The sequence below is a fragment of the Coturnix japonica genome, chromosome 9, assembly GCF_054131305.1.
Source record: "Coturnix japonica strain WE chromosome 9, WE-NBRP24, whole genome shotgun sequence".
NCBI classification, from domain to species: Eukaryota; Metazoa; Chordata; class Aves; order Galliformes; family Phasianidae; genus Coturnix; species Coturnix japonica.
The window spans coordinates 8,743,780-8,756,963 of NC_140671.1; the positions used below are offsets into that span (position 1 = coordinate 8,743,780).

Here is a 13,184-nt window from a genome sequence, read left to right on the forward strand (position 1 = left end):
TGAGCACAGGCTGTGGAGCACTAGGAGAAAAAATTTCCCAGTACTATTCTTTCAGAGGTTTCTGGGTGTGCTGAAAGAATAAATTTGTGACCAAAACTCTACAAGGTGCACCATTACCCTGCATCCTACCCCAGTCAGCCACCCCAGCCAGTTCAAGGGGAAAGGCAAAAAAAAGAGCTGCAAATCCAGCTCTCCTTGGCATGGTTGCTTAGGGAAGAAGGGGAGGGAAGTATCACATATGTCATCCCCTCCTCTCAGGTACTGGTAATGAGATTCAATCAGCCTTATCACAGAAAACAGAAAGGAATAGCTGCTTTTTCTATGACATTATCTTTCATTACAACGCTGTGTATTGAAAGGGTGCAATCTGAGCTTAAAACAGTAACAGTCCATAATGATGGAATGGTACAATTCCTTCTTTTTAATTTGCAGTGCAGATACAGAAAAAAAGCCCTGAGGGCTGATAAGTCTAATTTGTTAAAAATCAACAACATATTATCGTGACAATCTGAAGAATCTTTGTGCAGAAGCAAGAAATGGGCTTGGGTGGTTTTAATTATTTTTTTTCCTCTTGCTTACAGGGTTTGCATATTTAGGTGAACAGCGAGAAGCCTCTTTACTTGCTTTTAAGCCACCAAGATGCCTGTTCCAGTCATCATTTCTTGAGATCACACCAAGCAGCCCTAGTAAAGTCAAGTGCAGGAGCAGCGCAGTAGGTGGAGCTCGATGCCGCCTGGTTGGAGGTGAACCCTCCCATTACTATCACAGGTGGCTGGATGCACACTCAAAGCTCTGCTCTTCTTGCATACCTGCTCACGCAGTGCTTTGCATGTCCGCTCCATCTTTAGTAAGAAAACTGAAGGCTCAGAGTATTTCTGGAGGAACAATTCCTTTTGAATAGCTCATTTCAATCACAAGCGACCGCCTCCAGACACACTAGATTTTATCCTAACAGTTCCCAGGCACATCTACTTTCTCTTCTAAGTAATTATGCAGAGCAAAATTGTTCAGCTCTGACACATCACATTCTTTTAATAAGCACACTTTCCATTTTACACACTTATCTTTGCAAATATCATTCTGAGTTTCCAACTCTTTTCTTTAAATCCTATTGCAGAAATAGCACAGAATCAGAGTGGATTGGTTTGGAAGGGACCTCAGGGATCATCAAGCTCCAACTCCCTGCTATAGGCAGGGCCACCAACTTCCATATCTAATACCAGACCAGGCTGCCCAGGGCCCCATCCAACCAGGCCTTGAATACCTGCAGGGATGGAGCATCCACAGTCTCTCTGGGCAGCTGTTCCAGCACCTCACCACTCTCCTGATAAAGAACTTCCCCCTGATATCCAACCTAAATCTTTCCTCCCTCAACTTAAAACTGTTTCCCCTTGTCCTGCATTATCTACCCTTGTAAAGCATTGACTCCTCTCTTGTTTGCAGGCTCCCTTTAGGTACTGGAAGGCTGCAATGAGCACACTGCATATGTCATGTACAGGCAGGGAGCTGCAGTACATTAAGCTTGACTTTATGATGTACATTTTCAAGTTAGAACCTTCTATTTCAGCAATTCCTGAAGCTTTTTTCCATTTTGGTCAATTTGTTTGTTTTCTATGATATTGTGGAAAAAAAAAAAAGAGACTGAAATCCCTATTGCACTCTTCTTTCTAATATAATTTAGCAACATTTCTAATATCTCTAGTAGAATTATGATTACATCTGCAATGTGTGAATGTGTTTTGACAAACATAAATCAGCACAGCCCTACCACAAGCTGCCTATTTGGTCATCCAGATGCCAACCTGTTGAAATATATCTGTCATTTTACAGAAGCATTTGGAAGGCTCTTGTTAAGCAATACACAGAGAGAGGACTACTGCACTTCTGCAGGCAGCATTCTACATGCTGATTTTTATTGGCAGTATTCTAGCTGAGTATTCAAGGTATTTTAAATTTGTTTCCTTATTTCTTCTTACGCTGCTGCTGCTGAATACTGACCCTTCTTGCCCTTTTTCACTGGGATAAGGGAACATGGAACAGATATTGGGACCTAAAGAGAATTTTAAATTAAACACAAGGGACTGCTAGGTAAAGGGCTTCACTAACAATATCCTGCAGAAAACTAAGATTGCTTTAAGAGCAATGTCATTTTAGTGCATCGGCTTAAAACTGTACAACGGCAAGATGCAAATATACATCAGCCTCAAAGACAAGGTACCTGATTCATTAAGGTTATGCTTTACCACATCAATAATGCAAGGCACTCCATAGATGAGAATCTCTGCAACCAATGGGAATGCTTGCTAAGAGCTAATGCAGCAGCTTGCTTTCCTTGGTCTCTGGTCAGAAACAGTCCTGATATCAATAGGGAGGGGTGCTCATTCCACTGTTCTACCACTGGAGGTTTTAATGAGGGAGGGAGCTCCAGCCCTGTCAGCTCCCAGTCTGCGCTCTAGCGAATGCATTACTATCGTTAAAGACACACCAGGAAAATAGAAGGAGGCAGCTGAGAAGTGAGAGAGAGGTTATCTACTAGTAAAGGTGTAAGAATGAAATTTGGAATAAGCAGGCTCAATTTCACGTCTGTCAGAAGATTCTTCTGACATCCCAAATAAAACACATAGCACCTTATCCCAGCTGGCAGGCCCTAACCCACCCCCCCTTCTTTCTGGCTACAATGGATTTTGCTACAAGAATCTCAACTCATGATGCCTCTACTCCACACATCTGAAATGCCACAAACTACACTGCTCATTTCATCACTTTTTAAGTATTCAGAAAGGATACGTGAAGACAAACTGCCGTTTACCTCACAAAACCAGCTCACATCGCTCAATATTTATCCCAGTTTGCCTCAGCTTGGCATATTCTCCAGGAAAATCCTCTTTTTATTTGCTTTTCTCCAAAGAATGTTCATAGAATCACAGAACTCCTATGGTTGGAAAGGACCCCAAGGATCATCACATTCACTGAATTCTGATGAGTGTCATAAATTCTGTAAAATAATTGGATCTAATTAGTCTCCATTGCACCTCTATTTGCTCCACAGTTACTTTTATGTATGACCTGACATCATATTTTTCCCACCCCCCATAACATTTTTCATTGCAAGATGATCTGAAAAACGCACAGCCTAAATACTCTGCATGTCGTCCTTACAAGTCAAGGCAAGCAAACATGCAAAAAAACCCAAACCACCTGACAACAGATTGCCTCTGTGACAGCTCTCCTTATTCCTCCTATTTCCATCAGTCTGATGGGCTCTGGGCAATGCATCAACACATTCAGTTGGTGCAGCTCTCCCATAGCCTTCCATTCACGCTTCTGGTAGCACACTGATGATGGAAATAATACTTGACCTTTGCTAGTGCTTTCTAGATATCTCCCTTTACTGATCTTCTATTAGCCTAACACACAGTTTCTTATTGGAATGCTATGCTAAAAAAGCATCAAAGTTCATGAGCCAAGGCAGAAACATATAATACAATTAACAGATCAATATTTCCATGGCACAGAGTCACTACTCAATCAAAAAGCAGCAAACAAACAAGCAAAAAGAACGTGCTATTCTGCTTTATTTCATATTGAGAACAAAGTTAATTTGAGGAGGAGTTGAGGAAAGACGCAGCTGGAGAGCAGAGTTACCAGCCTCAGGAAACGCGGCGAAATGTAATTGAGAACGAATTATCTCTTTAATTACTTTTGACCAAATCAATAAAAGCCATGGAATAAAAAGCATGATGACTGCCACCTGGTAGAGGACAAAGAACACAAGGAATTGGAAATTAGCACAAAGTTGAAATACGGACGTGTTAATAACAGTCCGAGCACTTCTCTCTTACAAGGGAATAAGAGAGTGTTGGGGATATTAGCTCAATAAATAAGAAGTACATGGAAAAATTAAAGCTTGTTTCTGGCCAATTCTTTCCATTCTCGGCTGTGAGGGCTGCGAACACTTCATTGTGTCACTCGAATTTCAAATCATCCAGCTACCACTCCAGGATCAGAAAAAGCAAAAACTCCGTTTCCTTCTGAACTTCCATGTTTGCCCCCACACTTGCTTTTATTTACCCAGACACCAACGAAGGAATTAGAAGTGCTTTAATTTTGTTTAGGCACAGTACTTATTCCTGTAAGCATATTAATAAAACAGAGCCAAATCCTACCTCTCCTTTGGCTTCAGCTCTGCAGATCAGCAGCTGTAATCACACCCAGAGGTCACAAAGGCATAGCTAAGCATGGCTGGCTCTGTACATGATGGATGGGGCATTCTTCTGGCTAGGCAGAGATGGAGGGGCTACAGGGGCTACACTGGCATCCAGCAGCCGTGAAGACTCCAAAGCATATCTGTAATACTCACATGGTCCCCATCACTACAACAGTTCAGCAGTTTACCACCTGTAAGATATTAATCCTCACAACGTTCTTGTCAGTAGGTGGTATTATATGCTGCATATATGAAGGATGAACGAAGGTACAGCAAGACAAGTGACTTGTGCCTCCAATTCCCTGTGCTTTTTGTGTATGTCATACCATAGAACAGTTAGGTTGGAAGGGACCTCAAGGATCATCAAGCTCCAAATCCCCTGCCACAGGCAGAGCTGCCAGCCTCCATATATTCTAAAGACAAATGTGACCAGGGACATCTCTGAAGCCAAAAGCACACATCTGAACTTGATGTGGTAGTCACAGTCCTGCAGGCCGACTGAATCTTCCACCATTTCTCTCTGTCTGGATATCCCCCATTCTTCTCAACTAGCTTTTACATTAATATCCCTCTGTTCATCCTGTGGATGCTGAACATTGAAGCTAAGTGCACTTCTTGTATATTGTTGGAACCTTCTTGCCATCTTCCTTTTTCTCTGTGCTGTCTGCAACTCCTCAGGCCCTGCAAGACCTTCAGTTCCAAGCAGCTCCTTTAATGGAGCCACTTGAACACAGCACAAGATGAAATTCTGTCATTTATTAGAACCTAAATGCAATAGCACCAAGGAAGTAGGATCAGGGCAGTCTCTAGATAAGCACTGATTTTTCTAGGTCACCTGTCTACTCCTTTCTCATAGGTCTTTATAGTCAGGAGATGCTCCAACTGGCAATGGAAAAAGACTGCAAAACACAAACAGAATGAACACAAACAGAGGCCTTACAAATAAACAAGAAGGTAAAGGCAGCTTAGGAAGTTGGAGGTGGCTCAATAATTTTTAAACTGGAAAATGTCCTTCTGGGACACATCATTTCCTCTTCCTCTCCTGCCCAACTTACGCCCTAAAATCACATACAGGTCAAGACCTTCACACAAGGGATAATACTCCATTCCACTTTGCCATTAAAGATCACATGGAATTGTGTACACTTTGGACAGAAGAGACAGGATAGTGCTGAATGATCAACACAGCAAATGAAACACATGAAGATTTGGGACTTTTCTTCTCGAAAGCCACTTCATAACCTTTTCTAAAAGAGATGCAGGATAGATAACATCCTAGTGCAGAAATTCCCGCTGGAGATTCTCTCCTCTCAGACACAGACAGGTTAATCAGAACCTCTAAGCAGACTGACAAATACAAATTTGATCTGATGTTACCCTGCATGCAGAGATGTACAATTTCAGAATACAACCTTCCATATGGAGCAGCCAGACAATGCGGATGATATAGCACAGCCGTTATGGAGGTGATCAATCACTTTAATTTTGAAAGACAAAACACAATTTGAAAAAAAAAATAACAAAACCCAAACCTCCTCTATTTATTTTGCACACTGTCTAATCTTTTGGATATTCCGAATCATATTTTGAGAAACTCAGATGATTGAGTTTGTATAATGAGGAATTTAATGACCTGTAAAATGAACAGAGCACATCTGGCAGCGCTCAAAAAGTCATCATCTCACCACATGCACAACATGATATGGGACTGACAGTTCCAGTCTATTTTCCCCAAGCAGCCGCTCCTGTTACTTCTCTAAAACAAATAAGCATTTTTAGATGCAAACTGGAGACTATGATTATTAAAACACTGATATGTTTTCTTAATATTTTTCCAATGTCACTTTGAGTAAATCAAGAAGCACGCAATGGTTGCCATACACATCGATATTCTACCTGGATATATTGAAGTTTACAAGCTAAAGGATAAAATCTGAACTGCTGTATAACTTTCCCAAAGCATATTTTTGTCAAAGGGTCTGGCTCCTTGTTGGAATAAAGAACCTGTCTGAATTCTTGTTTTACAGTGATGATACAGTCCATATTGCAATGGAATGAGCTTGCTGGCCAGCACCAAATTCATGCACAACAAATGTGAGACAGATGTCAATAAGAGAATCTTATGGGCTAGGTCTTATGCAAGATTAGACAGGGGATTCTTCAGTTCCAACACAAAGCCCAAAATATCATTGATAACCTACGTTAAGGCCCCAGTGAACAGCTCTGCATGGGTTTTAGGTGAGTGTGGTGAGACACTGCAACAGGTTGCCCAGTGAAGCTGTGGATGCCCCTTCCATGGAAGCAATCAAGGCCAGGCAGGATGGGGCTGTGAACAACCTGGTCTAGAGAGAGCTGTCCCTGCCAATAGCAGGGGGTTGGAACTGGATGATCTGAAAGGCCCCTTGCAACACAAACCATTCTGTGATTCCATGATAACATACTCAACAAAGATCCCCTCTTTTTATTACCTATGTGTTTCTATTCATAGTAAAACACAAGCACACACACACACCTCATCAGATATAGTTAACAAGCATTGTTTCATTGAACTGAATAAGCCACAGCTAACCCACCCAAACTTGACTTTCCAGGGGGCAGCTATTTTCAGAGGCATTTTGCAGTAGCCATGGCAGCTGCACACCCAGACTGCGTTACATCTGCGGCCCATTCTCCTCAAGCATTTTCTTTGTTTTGATTTCCTATTTCGTATTCCATTAGTTTTAAGGCTGTCTGTCATGCTGTCATTAAACCCCTGTTTTCAGGCCACAGTGTCTTCTAGCTGACCTCAGAGCAAAGCAGTGCAAAGACTTCAATTCATACAATTTGCCAGCCAACAACCAAGAGGTGCTGGAAAATCTTGCTCTACAACCTGCATCCTACGTAGCTAACTAACTCATCCTGACTTACCCAGTACTGCCACACACACATTCAGACCTCAAAAACCTCACGGACGTAATACAAGTTAACGCTGCTCTCATGGGAATGGTTGAAAACAAAACACCTGAAGGGGAAAAGAAAAATCACACGGCATTTGACTTGGTTTAATAAAGGATGGGAATGCTTCTGATGAGCTAACCAGAACAGCATGGTGGCTATTCAGAAAAGGATATTTCCCCTCCCGATCTGCTTTTTAATCTGTATTCACTAAAAGCTGAAGTAAGATCACTGACACCAAGAGGGATTTCTGAGTGCCACACCACAAAGCTGAATGAATTTTGTACTTCCAATCTCAGAAAAAAGAGAAATCAAGCTGTGATTTCATGGATGTGGATAAGGATCATTAAGATCCAGCCAGGGGTTTAATTTCTCATTTTTCACGGATTAATAGCATCGTCCACAGCTCAGGTTGCTGCACAGCGACACGAGCTCTGTGTAAGGCAACAAGAAACACACCTGAACAGCCCCAGAAAACACAGCAGTGCCTCTGATGGGAGCTTAAAGCGCAGTTATGTGATGGCAAACCACCTATCAGCTGCACCAGCAAACAAGGACAGCAGTTGTCAAGGCAGAGCTGGCAGTGATGTGCCTGAAAACCCCCCAGCCATGGTACAGCTGTCTGCATGTAGGGCTCAGCTCCCTGAACTGCAATGAGCAATTAGTTTCACAGCTTTGATTCCCCCTCAGTTTCACTGACAGCGACTCCAGGAATTAATCCCTAACAGTTCAAGGTAACCTAACAGGAAGAAAAACCAGAGCAGCAATTCAAAGGCATTTTAGGCTTTTATTTAATGAATAAATGGAGTTATCTCGCAAATAATTCCCCAAACAACAGAGCAAACAATTAGCCACGAGGATCATTTGTTGTCTAATTAAGCTGTAAGTATTCTTCTATCTGAACAGAGAGCTGATAGATTCAAGGAATACAAGTAATTAAAACATGGCTTTCTGTGGGATGTGTGCACACGTGGAGGGAAGGAGAAGTACATGTAAAGGGGAAAATAAACCATGACAGAAGAGAGTTCATAGACAAAGGGTTCACGAAGCACTGAGAGAGAAGTGCTGACACATCACAGCACCAATGAATGCCACCTTGGAATCCTGGCCAGAGCAGGATCCTCACTATGGGAGACAAATAATGCAAGATCGCTGGGAACTGTTGGTTTCACCTGAAGAGGAGAAATGAAGAACAGGATTCAAAAATATTAAAGTAAATACTTTCAGGATGAAGCACTGCAGTCCAAGGACTGCTGCAATGCACGAGGAACTGCATGATTTTATCCCATCAGAAGCTGCAGTGCCATGAGTTCAGGGCCAAAGACACAACAGGGGGCACTCACAGCCCTAAGGAGGAGCCAGGGGCATCTTTGGGTTCAGCAATTCACCACAACCTCACTCTCATTGTAGGACAGAAAACATTACCAGAACCAACCCAACAAGAGAACTACCAAGTACTACAATCTCTTCATTTCAAACATATGGATTGTTATTTGAAGCCTGATGTAGTGCAGCCAGAGTGAGTTAAAAGTTCCTAAAAGGGTAAGCTTTGTAATGGATGCACTGCACAAATTACAAACTAAATACATTGCAACCACTTCACAAAACACCTTCTGGCCCTTAAATCAAATTGCGTAGGGCTGTCTGAAGTCAAACTGCAATCTAACAGTGTTTTACTTGAGGACTCTGGAATCTGTTTTTCCTATCTAGATTAGGAGAGAGGACAGGCAAAGCTTTCAGCAGGAAGTCACTGATTAATTACGCCAAAATCTGCATCTTAATACACTGGGGAAAATAACAGCCCTGGGCTATAGTGTCCCCCAGACAATGCCACAGTCAAGCTTTCAACCAAGATGCAAAGCAACTCCATTTTCCATTGAAGAGAATCCAGAGTAACATTATAGCTGCTGCCTCCATTCCCTGTACACTGCTTTTGAGCTCTTAATGTAAAGTGTGACAGTTATATAGCTACCCAATTAACTTGACTATTGTCCCCTAAAAATACACTCTAGCTTGGCTCTCTTTTTGTGCAAATAGCATAACGTTAATTTAATGGAAAGGTCACATTATACTACAAAGAAAATAGAGACATTCCATTATGTCCTTCCCCCATCACTGCTGAGCATTCAGCACTTCCTCCATAGACATTTCATGAATAATGAGCAGCATCTCTGGCCATAGAGAGCACTGCCTTTCATTACTTGCAGTTTAAGACACATCATTCTACAGTGCCAAGGAAAGTGAAATATTACTGATCTGATTTTATACAAAAGGTTTTCAAGCTTTAAATACTACACTTTCCCCCCCTCGCAACTGAGCACCTGTATTCACTTCGCCTGCACATGGAAATATTCCATTTTACCAACTGACTTCAATACTTCTGAGCTGAAATAAATAAATTTACCCCAGATTGTTACTGTCTGTATGGGAAGGATAATCCCTCTCCAGCTCTTCCCCTTCTATGCAGTGTGTGGTTGGAGTCAGGAAGCTGTCCTGGCTAAACTGCAACTTGCTTCAACTGTTGTTTGCTTGTGCAAGTTCATCTCCCCTTTTTCTACTATCTACATTATTCTTATTGCTTTCTATCCTCAATTCTCAGGTATGCTTTGCCAAACAAAGGTATGTTGGCCAAAGCTGATGTTCCTCTGTGCTATTAGAGAGATACAGAGGAACAGAAACAGCCATGAATAACAGCGCTCCAACATCCACTGCAAGCTCTAAACAGAACCAATTGTACCTGTAAGCAGTGACAACAATGTATTTCTTATATACCATCCCTAATCAAATCTCAAGATGTTTTTGGAAGCAGCTTTTTCCCATTCTCTATCAGAGTAACCATCCAAACCCTCTGCTGGGGAGCAACCAATCCTTCAAATACAATGACTATCCCACCCCTCCCACAGCACACCTTGCAGAATATTTGTGCTCACTACATTGACTCTAAGCCTTCCAGAAATCAAACACTTTGAATATTCACTGGAAAGTGTCACCTTTTTAAGGCACTTCTCCTCTGCCCCAGGCACACTGTTGCAGATCAATTCCCAAAGCTAGGTGAGCAATGCAATTTGCAATGATGACAATTCAACTGTAATCACAGCAGCGTAATGCACCGTGACTGTACTAGCAGCCTGACATTTGGCAAGTTTACTAAAACCTTAATAACAATGCATTATTACATTTGATATGCTTCCTTTAATTCATTACCGGAGCAGGCTTCAGGAATAGAAATTGAACTTCTGAAATTGATTCGACTGTTTTGAATCGAGCAGCACAGAGATTGTGTGGTTAGCTGCTATTTAGCCATCATAATGCTCTCATCTTTTATAGGACATAACATTTTCAGGTAGTTAAGCTTAGATTAGGAGTATCACTTAATATGTCAGGAAGTAAAGCTATTGCTCTTAACCAAACAAGAAGGAAAAGCCAGTATTAAAAACAAGCAAACAACAAGCAACCTGAGAGCTCTGTAAGCACGACCTAATCCCTGGACTCATCTGCATTGCCATTTTGGTGCTAAAAGATAAAGCAGGAGCTCAGGATCAGAAATTCTTCAGGTTTACTGTTCTCTATATGCAGTTAGCTGAGATAATTCAGTTTGTAAGACACCTCCAAGCATACAAGACAAGTAATGGTTGTCAGTCTCACAAGGCTGAAAAGAAAAGCATTTCAATAAAACTATCAACAGGAGTGCTTAAATATTTACAGAATCATAGAATGGCCTGGGCTGCAAAGGCCCACAGTGCTCATCCAGTTCCAACCCCTGCTATGTGCAGGGCTGACAACCAGCAGCCCAGGCTGCCCAGAGCCACATCCAGCCTGGCACTGAATGCCTGCAGGGATGGGGCATCCACAGCCTCCTTGGGCAACCTGTTGCAGTGGGACATTGATGATTATTACCTGTAATAAAGCTGACTACTTCAGCATTCAGATACTTTGGCCTAACTTTGCATTTTTCACTGAGGAAGCTTAAAACATGAATCTCATTGCCACAGTCTCTCCTGTACCCTCTTTCTTGCTCACTCCCTTCATCCCGCTTAAAGCACCAGCCCTTACGCAAACAATGTAATTCCAGAGCTGACAGACTATCGTGACATGTTAAGCCTGGTAAAGTACTGCAAGCAGGAGGATTAAGCAGTAAAAACTTAAATCAAATAGGAATTAATCTTTGCAAACAGAATGCATCTGCAAGTTTTCCGTTCAAAGCTGCAGATGTGCAGTTATTAATTGTTAGAGATACGCCAGCATTGACCAACACAATTTAAGGCCACCTCCAGCAAGACGTAGGGAAGGGCCACATTTTACCAACCATTGACCAACCTCACTACAGTAAGAGTTCTTTAAATCTGAACATCTTTGGCATTGCTGGAAGAACAGGCTGGGCCACATCCATCCAGTTGAGTTACCCACCTCATACAGCAACTACAAGAGAAAGCACAGGCACATGGTGGCTCTTCCCTAAAGCTGGCTGAATAGCTGGTAGGAACGTTACACTTTGTTCTTTCACTGAAATTTCAGTGTCTGAGTAGGAGGTTTCAGGATATTGTATTCTAAACCTCATCTAAATCTATCATGAGAAAGCTTTTTTGTTGTTGGTTCTTCAATTAAATAAAAATGACTGGGGCCATTTCATAGAGGTAGGTCTGAGCCCTGGGTCAACCAAACCACCCTATATAGGTTATGCAATTTGGAAGTCATTAGGAACGTCACCACATACACACAGTCTGGCCTGACCAGTTTCCCCATTCCAGGGGTATCAGTAAGCAACCACCACCATTGTTTTCCTGCTCTTCCCAGCATGATAGGGAATTACAACTAACCTTGACATCAGCAAGGGAAAAGGCTCTTTGCATTCTATGCTCTGCCTTGCAACACGTGTTTTCAGTCTTCTGGGAAGGAAAGTATTAGATTGGATACCCTGACAGATCTTTAACTGCGGCAATAACAAATAACATCAGTGTAATTTATCTTGAAAGAAATTGCTCCATTTTCTTCTCCAGTTTCCAGCTTAAAACCTTTCATTGCTGATATTGCCGTCAATCTTATCTAGTGATCTATTTATCTAAAGCACAGAATTACAGTATAGGTTTTTATGACAAGCACGGAGTAGGCTTTGACGGTAATAATTTCATGAACCTGGATTGTTTTTAGGGCTCTGTCAGAAAGGCCACCTCTCTTCCGTGTGAAAAGTCAACGAGCCACTTCATATGAATGAATTTGTCATAGCAATTAAGCAAAGAAGCTACATAAACATCGATAAAGGGCGGCCAATCACCACATGCGCTGCCACATGAAGGAATAAGAAAAAGACCTTTAACACATTGCTCTGAAAGATCAAAAATACTGTCTGGAAAGCATCCATGGATCAGTGCTGTCTGCAATATGTGCTTGACCTTTGAGAAAGAGAGAAAAAAATCCCTCAGACTGAATGAAGTAACTTCCAATTATTTGTACTGGACATTCAAAAGGTTCATAGAATCACAGAATGGCTTTGGGTTGGAAGGAACCCCAAGGATCATCAGTTTCCAACCCCCTGCCACTGGCAGGACCACCAACCTCCAGAGCTGGTACTGGACCAGGCTGCCCAGGGCTCCATCCAATCTGGCCTTGAACACCTCCAGGGATGGAGCATCTACAGCCTCTCTGGGCAGCTGTTCCAGCACCTCATCAGTCTCTCTGTGAAGAGTTTGAGGGACACTTGCTAAGTTTCTCCTCTCAGATACTCTTACTAGTCTGGAAATGGGCTCATTTCATTCCAGAGAGTTTTAGTGGAAGGGAATTCTGTCTCTGCACCGAGCCAGCTTTTATTGCAAGACAGATGCCACTTCCACTGTGTGATCACAGAGCAGCAGTTTCCAATGCAACAGTCAGAACACTCAAATATCAGCTCTCAGGCTTCAGCCACCAAATGTACTTAATAAAGACACAGCATCAGTGGACAAATACAGCTTCTCTAAAACACATTTGTTAGCATCCAGTAGCTATAAAAAGGACCCTAAACATGTAATCGCCACATATAATATCCTCTGCCCATATCATTTTGTGT

The 13,184-nt window shown here is 42.1% G+C and overlaps 1 protein-coding gene across 2 annotated transcripts in view; it reads right to left on the minus strand.

The window, feature by feature from the left end:
- CCDC60 (coiled-coil domain containing 60) overlaps nt 1-13,184 on the minus strand; it is a 41,298-nt gene that overhangs the window by 24,045 nt on the left and 4,069 nt on the right. Inside the window, exons 1-2 of one of the 2 annotated variants that reach the window (XM_085556163.1) lie at nt 4,167-6,163; nt 2,810-2,995 (exon numbers count right to left, since the gene is read on the minus strand). The exons of the other annotated variant lie outside the window; for it this stretch is intronic. The gene's annotated coding sequence lies outside the window, so the exon portion shown is untranslated. Of the gene's footprint in view, nt 1-2,809; nt 2,996-4,166; nt 6,164-13,184 lie in introns of those variants that run through there. 2 annotated transcript variants of the gene reach the window in all.